This window comes from Podarcis filfolensis (assembly GCF_964270895.1).
Source record: "Podarcis filfolensis genome assembly, chromosome: 5".
NCBI lineage: Eukaryota > Metazoa > Chordata > Lepidosauria > Squamata > Lacertidae > Podarcis > Podarcis filfolensis.
In genome coordinates, this window is record NC_139608.1 from 52,962,390 (window position 1) to 52,970,797 (window position 8,408).

The following is an 8,408-nucleotide window of genomic DNA, read 5'->3' on the forward strand; positions in this document are numbered from 1 at the left end:
TTCTGTTTGTTTGTTTTTTAAAGCAGAAGAGGCTAAATTTTGGCTTCATTCATCCTAGCCCTGTTGCTGGTAGGTTTGTAGAAGCAAAAAATGCATAGATTAATTACAGGACAGTAGAGATTTGTCTCTAGTTTTGCATCTGGTTATTTAGCACAGATATAGCCTATGTGGCTCCCTCCAGACATTGCAGACTCCAACTCCTATCAGCTTCAGTCAACATAACTAGTGGTTAGGGCAGATGGAAGTTGTATCACAAAGCAGATGGAGGGCACTATATTGACTATCCTTGATGTATTATCATTATTATCATTATTAATTATTATTTCAATTTATACACCGCCCTATACCCTATATAATTGGTCATGGTTGGGGGACCTGTTTCCCTTCAGGTTTTTCTCAACTACAACCCCCATCATCCTCGATTATTGGCCATCCTAGTTGAGGCTGATGGGAGTATGAGTCGATGATATCTGGAGAGCCATAGATGCCCTACCCCTGATCAATAGTTTTGACAAAGCTAATGCTATATTTACAAAGCACTTATTATAGCTTCAGGCAACCCAACTGCACAATTTATTTATTTTTGATAAGTGGTTCCCACATTCTCAAAGCAGTCCCTTTTCTGTTGCTAATTCTTATCCCTTATGCACAATAAAAATTCAATCATAGCTATATTACACAATATTTTCTTGTTGGCAGCCATCAATGCATACTGAAATGACAATGTGTATATCGGGAGAAGTTGCCTTCTGTGCATATAATAAGAACTCACTCAAAGAGAGATTTTGGCACTCAGCAGATTTGTGCTATTTCATACAGTGGTACTCAATGCATTGGATAGCTGGTCAGATAACTGAGTAAAGTCTGGTTTAGTGGTATCATTGAAATTTGTATTTCTAGGTTCACAGATATTAGTCTGGCAAGCATACAATACTCACCTGAAATACAAGGTAAGGATTATATATTCCGACATGTAATAGAAGCAGCCAATAACAGAGGCAAGAAGTGATGGCAAACTGAAGGAGGAAAGGGAACACACAGTCTCTCCCACTACAACTGTTCTGCTGCAATGTGTAAGGTACAATAATTGGGGGGAAGATTATGTTTGAGCCAATCCAGTTTAATCTGTAGTGATTTCACCTATCACTAGTACTAAGATGAAGCCAATATGCTTGTATGAATCTCACAAGAGAAATTTCCCTACTCTTATACTCATTGGATTTCCCCCAAAATCCCTTGCCTGCAAAGTTGCCTTGAAGGTTGACCATTCTGAAAGTCAGACACAGAGTCTGTACTATGGAGCTTCAATTCCTTGGAGATGGCTCTGTGGGGGTGATGTCAAATAACATGTAATAAATGAATGGGAATCTCTGTCACTTTGGGTAATTTCAGACCTGGAATACTGATTTGAAACAAAACGTATGAAATAAGCCTTTTGGTGCCAGTTTGTTGTGGCTAACCTGTGGCAGATGAGTATTTTCTTATATAGCTTAAATTTAAATTTTGAGACAAACTGGTCTGGAGTTATCATTATTATCATCAAACCTTTTATTGGCATCACATACAAATATCCATAGTAAATCAATACAGAATTACCACCTCCCCAATGTCACAGAACATTTGTCAAATGAAAAGAGGCGAAAAAGTCTAACGTTACATCTCTAGGTCTCCAGGGAGATCAGATGTCTGCAATGTGTTTGTATGACCTCCAACTCTGGTTTCCATTTGGGGATGCAGAGTTGATCTAGAAACTGCTGGTGGAGATCAGCATATAGTTTACATTTAAGAACCATGTGAGTAAGAGTTTCCAGCAGGTGGTCTTCACATGGGCATATTCTTTCTCCTTCCACCATTCCCGAGAACCTACCCCAAAGGAGGTTTGATGGGTTTGAATTAAACCTGGCAGAAATTCAAGATAATTATAATTAGTTTCATGTGCCCAAGAAAGTTGAAAGTAAAGAGGGGAACATGTTTTCTCTGCTGCTGCTGCTGCTGCTGCTGCTACTAGTTCGTGGAGTTCAATGTCCCACAACCTAGTTTTATTATAGCCTTGGCAGATGTTGGAGGCATTGATCGCAAAAGTTCCATTGACAGTCCAAGTTGCTGTACCTTTATGTTAAACTGTTGTAGCCCTGGGGAAAGAAAGAGGTCTGACAAGACTTCTCTGAGGAGAGGATCTTTGTCTAATGTGAGGTAGATGTTTAGCCAACATAGAAGAAATCTCGCCCAGGCAACGGTCTCTACCTTGTGTTGACCAACTGGAGTTATGGTGCAGCTAGTTATATTATTTTTCCTAAGGAGATGAATGCCTGAAAAGAGTCTTTAATAGAGTCTAGTCACTGCTTGAAATAGCGGTCAATGGTGATGATGTCCTGGGTAAGTTACAGCAATATAAATACAACATTAAAAATGGTTTAAAATAAATTTCAGTCAAACCTAGAAAGTGTCCTAAAAATATGTCTCCCAAGGTGTCAGACGCCCAGGGTGAAGAGGTGTCAGCCACATCTAAGGAGTGAGCCAGTAAGTTCCTGAGAAATGTAGAGGTTAAGAGAAGAAGATCAAATGGAATAATATGAGGCATGAGAAAAAAAGGGGGGAAAGGAACTCCCTGTGAGGAGAATAAAGAGGGGGGAAAGCGTCTGAAGGGACTATGGGAGTGCTGGCAACAGATCCAAGAACATTTTCAGTATAAACTGGAGTCACTGCCAGAGGGGAGTACAAGCCTCCAGAGGAAGGATATCTTAAGAATGAAGAAACAAATGTAGAAGTATAAAGATGAGCTCTGTGACCCACTTAATACTCAGTTGTAAACGTCAGGATGGAGTTATGTCTTGAATATCACCAGGAGAATATAAAGTGATCTGGAAAGAATCAAAGGAGGGAAGGAAAGTCAATGTTTTGATTGCTTAATTCATTATTAGAATGTATAAAATGAAGCAGAATTTTAGTCACAGCCACTTAGGGCCAAAGTACATGATATGTTAAATGTGTGAATGCAATAAACATGTCTTGATTTTTGTTATTTGAAAAACATCCACCAGGGGTAGGGAAATGATGCTCACCAATGGCAGCTTTTCTACCCAGCCAAATAGCAGCTACAGGGGAGTCCCCCCCCTTTTCATTTTTTTATCAAGACCACAGGGACAAAGGATCAGCCTCATCCCTGTGCAAAATGGCCCTGATCCTTATCCTCACCCCCACTCCACACAGCTGCTATTTAAATAAGGAAAATCAGAGACATTAAATGCATATTTGTCTAGCTGGACCCTCAATTTATTTCTTTTCCCACCATAAGGCTAATGTCTCTATTGGATCATTAAAAAGCTCTCGCCATCCTCATTATGTAGCAACTGTAAATATTGTCCATAGAAAAACCCAAGAAAATAAATGTTATGTCCTTGGAGAAATCTTCCCAGTTCCATCTGAACACAAATGTCATAATATGATGTTTTCAGCGCAACATAAAAACCTGGTAAAGCTCTCCCTACTGAGATCCACAAAGGAGACTATTACGCTGATCCTACTGACATTTTAATTGGGGGGGGGGGAGTTGAAAATAAAAAGGTACATTTGATTTTTTTAAAAAAGATTTATTTTCTCCCTTGGGAACAGAGTACCCAAGCAGCATGAAACATTTAAATGTAAAGTATTTGATTTAAATTGCTACTTACTTGGAGATTATGTCAGCCATTTTCTGCTGGAGAGAGCTACTGCTGCTCATATCTGATGTGCTAGCACACTCTTAACTGCCCAGCTTTTCCCTCCAAAACAAATACCTGAGATAGCACACGAACCTTTTCTTTTATTTAAACTGTTTATCTACAATACTTCCCCCTTTTATCTTTGTAAGGGAGCAAGCTACTGAATAGGAACCTGGCCTGTGACTGGTGAACAAGAACACAAGGTGAGCTTTCCTGGATCAGACCAAATGAAAATCTAGTCCAGGGAAGCCCACAGGCCGATTGTGATGGCAGTTCCTTGGTGCTTAGTCTTCAGTTGCCTCTGGTCCTTGGGGAAGTACACAGCCATCATGAGTAGTAGCCATTGACAGCCATGTCCTCCACAAATCTGCCTACTGCGCCTAGGGATGGGCAAAAAATGTAACTCAGTATGCATCTAAAGCCACATCTATCAAATTTGCATTTACAAAACAGTGCACAAATTGAAACACAGCTATCCTTCAAAATTTGCACTTATCTGAGTTTTATGATACAGTTCTCCAACCAAACCACTTTTTACAGAAATACATGTGGTAGAAATGAAGATATTAGTGGAAATAACTCACACCAATGCATTCTATTAGGGGAATTTGCTTGTAAAGATTTGTACATTGATCCACAGAAACATGCATTCATTAGGAGAAATTTGCACTAAAACACTGATGAAATTTCATGAGGATTTTTTAAAATCAAATCAAATATCACTGCAAAATGTGGAGAACTGAATTTAAGATTGTAAGAATGAAAAACAGAGGGAGCCAAAAATGGCACATTCTTCTATCCCTAAGTGTGCCCAACTGTTCTTGCATGCTACAAAGTGTTTAAGGAGGAATATAGGAGAGACCAAGATAGGTTTTGCCCATTTAAGACTGGGAAGTCATTTCTCTACCATAGAGAGAAGGTAGCTATCTCCCTCCAAAGATTATTCCATCCATCTGGGAGTTATAAGAAGTGTTTGGAATTTGTAGCATTCTAGCAGTTGTGAAACGACAGATCCAGATGAGCTCATTTCCTCCACGCATATGAGCAGAAAATGTTCTAATGAAGCTAGCATTATGTATCCACCTAGCTTCCCTTTGGATATTGAAACAGAAGCACTTCAGGAAAGAAATACCTCTATGAACATATGTCACCGCTTCTGTAAATCTCCTCGGCTGAGAAAATATTTGCTTGCTGGAGAAATTAGCACCAACTACTGATTACTTTATTCACAGGAGCTGCTGCCAGCTACATAGTAGGAACAAAAATACTTCTTTCTACAGATGTTCCAGTGCTGTCTCAGTTTTCTTTCTGTTTCATGTCAAGAAGTTACCAAACGCTCAGTTGTTAATGGTATGTTATGTACATCCTGGAATACTATATTAGGGCTACAATCTTATGCCAATGCCTATCTTATCTTATCTAAACATAATGTAAATATTTTCAGTGGCCAAATAGATGGAAGACAGAAAAACATACATCTTGATTATATGGGAGGAACAATTTTATTAGCTGTAATAAGCTTTGTTGAGTCATCTCAAACACACACACACACACACACACACACAAACTGGGGAGACCCAACCTGAGTCAATTCATTGCAGTGCTACTGTTTCATTTAGGCTTTAAAAATTCTATATAGTAAGGAGCGTTTTGGGGAAAGGTTTATGCGGGGGGGGGGGGGAGAAGAGAGTCTCACCGGAAACATTACCGTACTCCAAGACTTCACAAATACAAAATATATTAACTTCAAAGATTGCTCCCAGTTCTGTAGGCCCTAGAATAGGCATAGGCAAACTTGGCCCTCCAGATCTTTTGGGACTACAACTCCCATCATCCCTAGCTAACAGGACCAGTGGTCAGGGATGAGGGGAATTGTAGTCCCAAAACATCTAGAGGGCCGAGTTTGCCTATGCCTGCTGTAGAACTTTGGATCTTGTGATCAAGCAACGATATTGTAAGCTCCCATTAAGCTTCCACAGCTGTTTGATTCTCATTTGCTAAAGGTACCATGAAATGTGACATTTGAAAAGGAAGATGGGGATAGAAGAGGCACCGTCTTTCTCCACTCCCTCAGGACGGTCTTTGTCCTAATGAAATGATACCTCAACTCCTATTGCATGAAATGTAGTCACTCGGTAAAATAATTAGTGTGTGGGTTTTATTGGGTACCACCTGCTCAAAATTGCCAGTCGTGTGGCATTTTTATAATGAGGAAATTAAACCTTGTTATTCCATTGCTTCTCTCTGCATCCGTAGGTGGCAAATACAATCCTGAAGAAAATGTGTTTTTCCTTCATTGCTGCCAATTTACAATTCTATTAGTCTGCTGCTTTGTTGCCTTTCATAGGCCTGGTCATTTCCTCCACAGACCTCTCTGCATCCAGTCACTGATTTGGCTGTAGAAATCTCATTCCTAAAGCATTACCAGAATAACTTCTTGCCAAGTGACCCCCTGGCACCTTGGACCAGCGTGTTCCCACCCCCTTCCAACCTGTGCATTTGCTATGTCAGGTTGTTAATTAGAAAGTTCTTCACATCCCCTCTAATCTCTTCCCCCAATTAAGTAATTTCATGTCTAGGCTGATACTAGGAAGTCATCGAGGAACCAGCTATTACAATTAACTGATTTGATTACAGAACTATAAATTGGATAAGCTGTTTGCTGAAGAAGTATCAGGTCAAAGCGCCATATGCTATTCTTATTTCATATTTCTATTTATAAAGTTTTCCATACAAACATAACATCACAAAAATAACAAGGGCGACACAATATCAGGAGAGTACATATATTAATAATGGAGTAGTTGTTAAGCTATAATTTTGAGACTAATAGATAATTGAGAGGGGAAGTAGTTAACTAAACAGTTAAACAAAGCCAATGGCTTTAGGCTTCCATGCATCCCAGGCAGTGTAAAGGTGTGTGTGTGTGTGTGTGTGTGTGTGTGTGTGTGTGTGTATATATATATATATATATATATATATTAGATTCAATAAAACAGTTTCTCCAAATATATCTACTTTAGTTCTTTTCTTGATTGCTTGCAGCTTAATTGTTAATTCTTCCGTCAGCGCTGTAGTCCACATTTCTTGATATTGTATTTCTAATCAATTTAAATGTGATGTTTTCCAATTAGTTTGCGGTTGTTAATCTGGCAGCAGTTAATAGCACAGCAACCAAATCCTCGAATGTATGGCTCTCTTCACGTGGTCCTTATGGAAAAAGCAGCTTTGTCCTTCTTCAGCTTCTGCGCATCGGTTATTCAGAAAATTGGAGATTATCAACTCATTCTCTTTTGTCCCTTTTCTGCAGAGTTGTGATTCAATGAAAATATGAGATTTGGGAGTTGATCACAGTGTTTGGTATATTTATATAACACTCCTATAGAGGTTTACTTCGAGGTAAGTCTCACTGCACTCAGTGGGGCTTCCAGGCCTGTGCATGTAGCAGCGGCAGGGAATAAATGCTAAAGAATGGTTTTTAAGCCAACAACTCCTATTCAGTACATGCTGAACACTGAACTCTCCTCAACACTATTATATTTGAAATATCCTTCTTGTGAGATGCTATCTCGTGCATCAGATTGCTTTCTTTCCTACCCTATCTTGTTTCTCATTTAATCAGCATTGCAAGCTATTTATGTACACACCATCAATTTCATTCAGATCATTGGAAGTCACTATCTTTATTAGTGTCCACTATATAATAACATGACAGAAAGTGGCAAGGGAAATAAACTACATGGAAACACAATTCAGTACAGAAATTTCCTTGTGTATGCTCTCTTTTCAAAAAAGAATCGCTGGGATTTCTCTCTCTCCCTCTTTCTCTCTGACATCTTTTAATGCAAGGGCAAGGTTGCTGCCACCCTGCTACAATAGATTTAAAAAGAGATGCTCACCCTACCTTTCATTAAAAGGAAACAGAATGTTCCGTTGTCAAAGAGGCTAAATAGTGGATTCTGAAAGCACGTTTGCAACATTGCTAACTTGTATCAAGTGTTGACAAGGTGCAAAAATATTCACCAAGCCTTATTAAGTGAAACATCGGTCTGGTTTCAGAACTGCTTACACATTTTAAGATTTCTTTTCACTCCCCCTAGGGTCAGAAACCTGCCTTAAAATAGAATATAATAAAGCTGAGATTTTCAGTGATTTACATTGCAGTCTTATACATATTTACATGGGTGTAAGTGCCATTGGGTTCAGTGTAGACACTGAGTTCTGTGTAGTCCCTTGGGCTGCACTATTACAGTACAATTTTATGCATGCTTGCTCAGAACAGAACTAAGTATCAACTGCTTTCATTGTGCAGGAAAGTATGCATAGGATTGCAGCTCTAGGTAATGATCTGGAGTCCAGCTGTTGCATGGTGTGCACAAGACTTAAAAGATACTACTTTTTCTTTCATTGAGGTTTCCAAGATTTGCATCCCAGAATTGAATTGGTACAGTATATATTTCTTACTAAACCTCGCCGTGACTAAGTTTCAGTGTCCCTAGTGAGTGCACAGCAGCCCAGATAGCTCTTTTACTGCTGAGATACCAAGCTGAAAAAGCAAGGAAACACGTTTCTGACAACTTTATTTGTGAACTCTAAAAAAGTAGTGTGCTGGCCTGATAGAGTATAAATGATACTGGTCCAATGAAACAAATGGAACAGCTTTGTTGCAACCAACAACAGGATTAAAAGAGCAATGCGACGCATGCA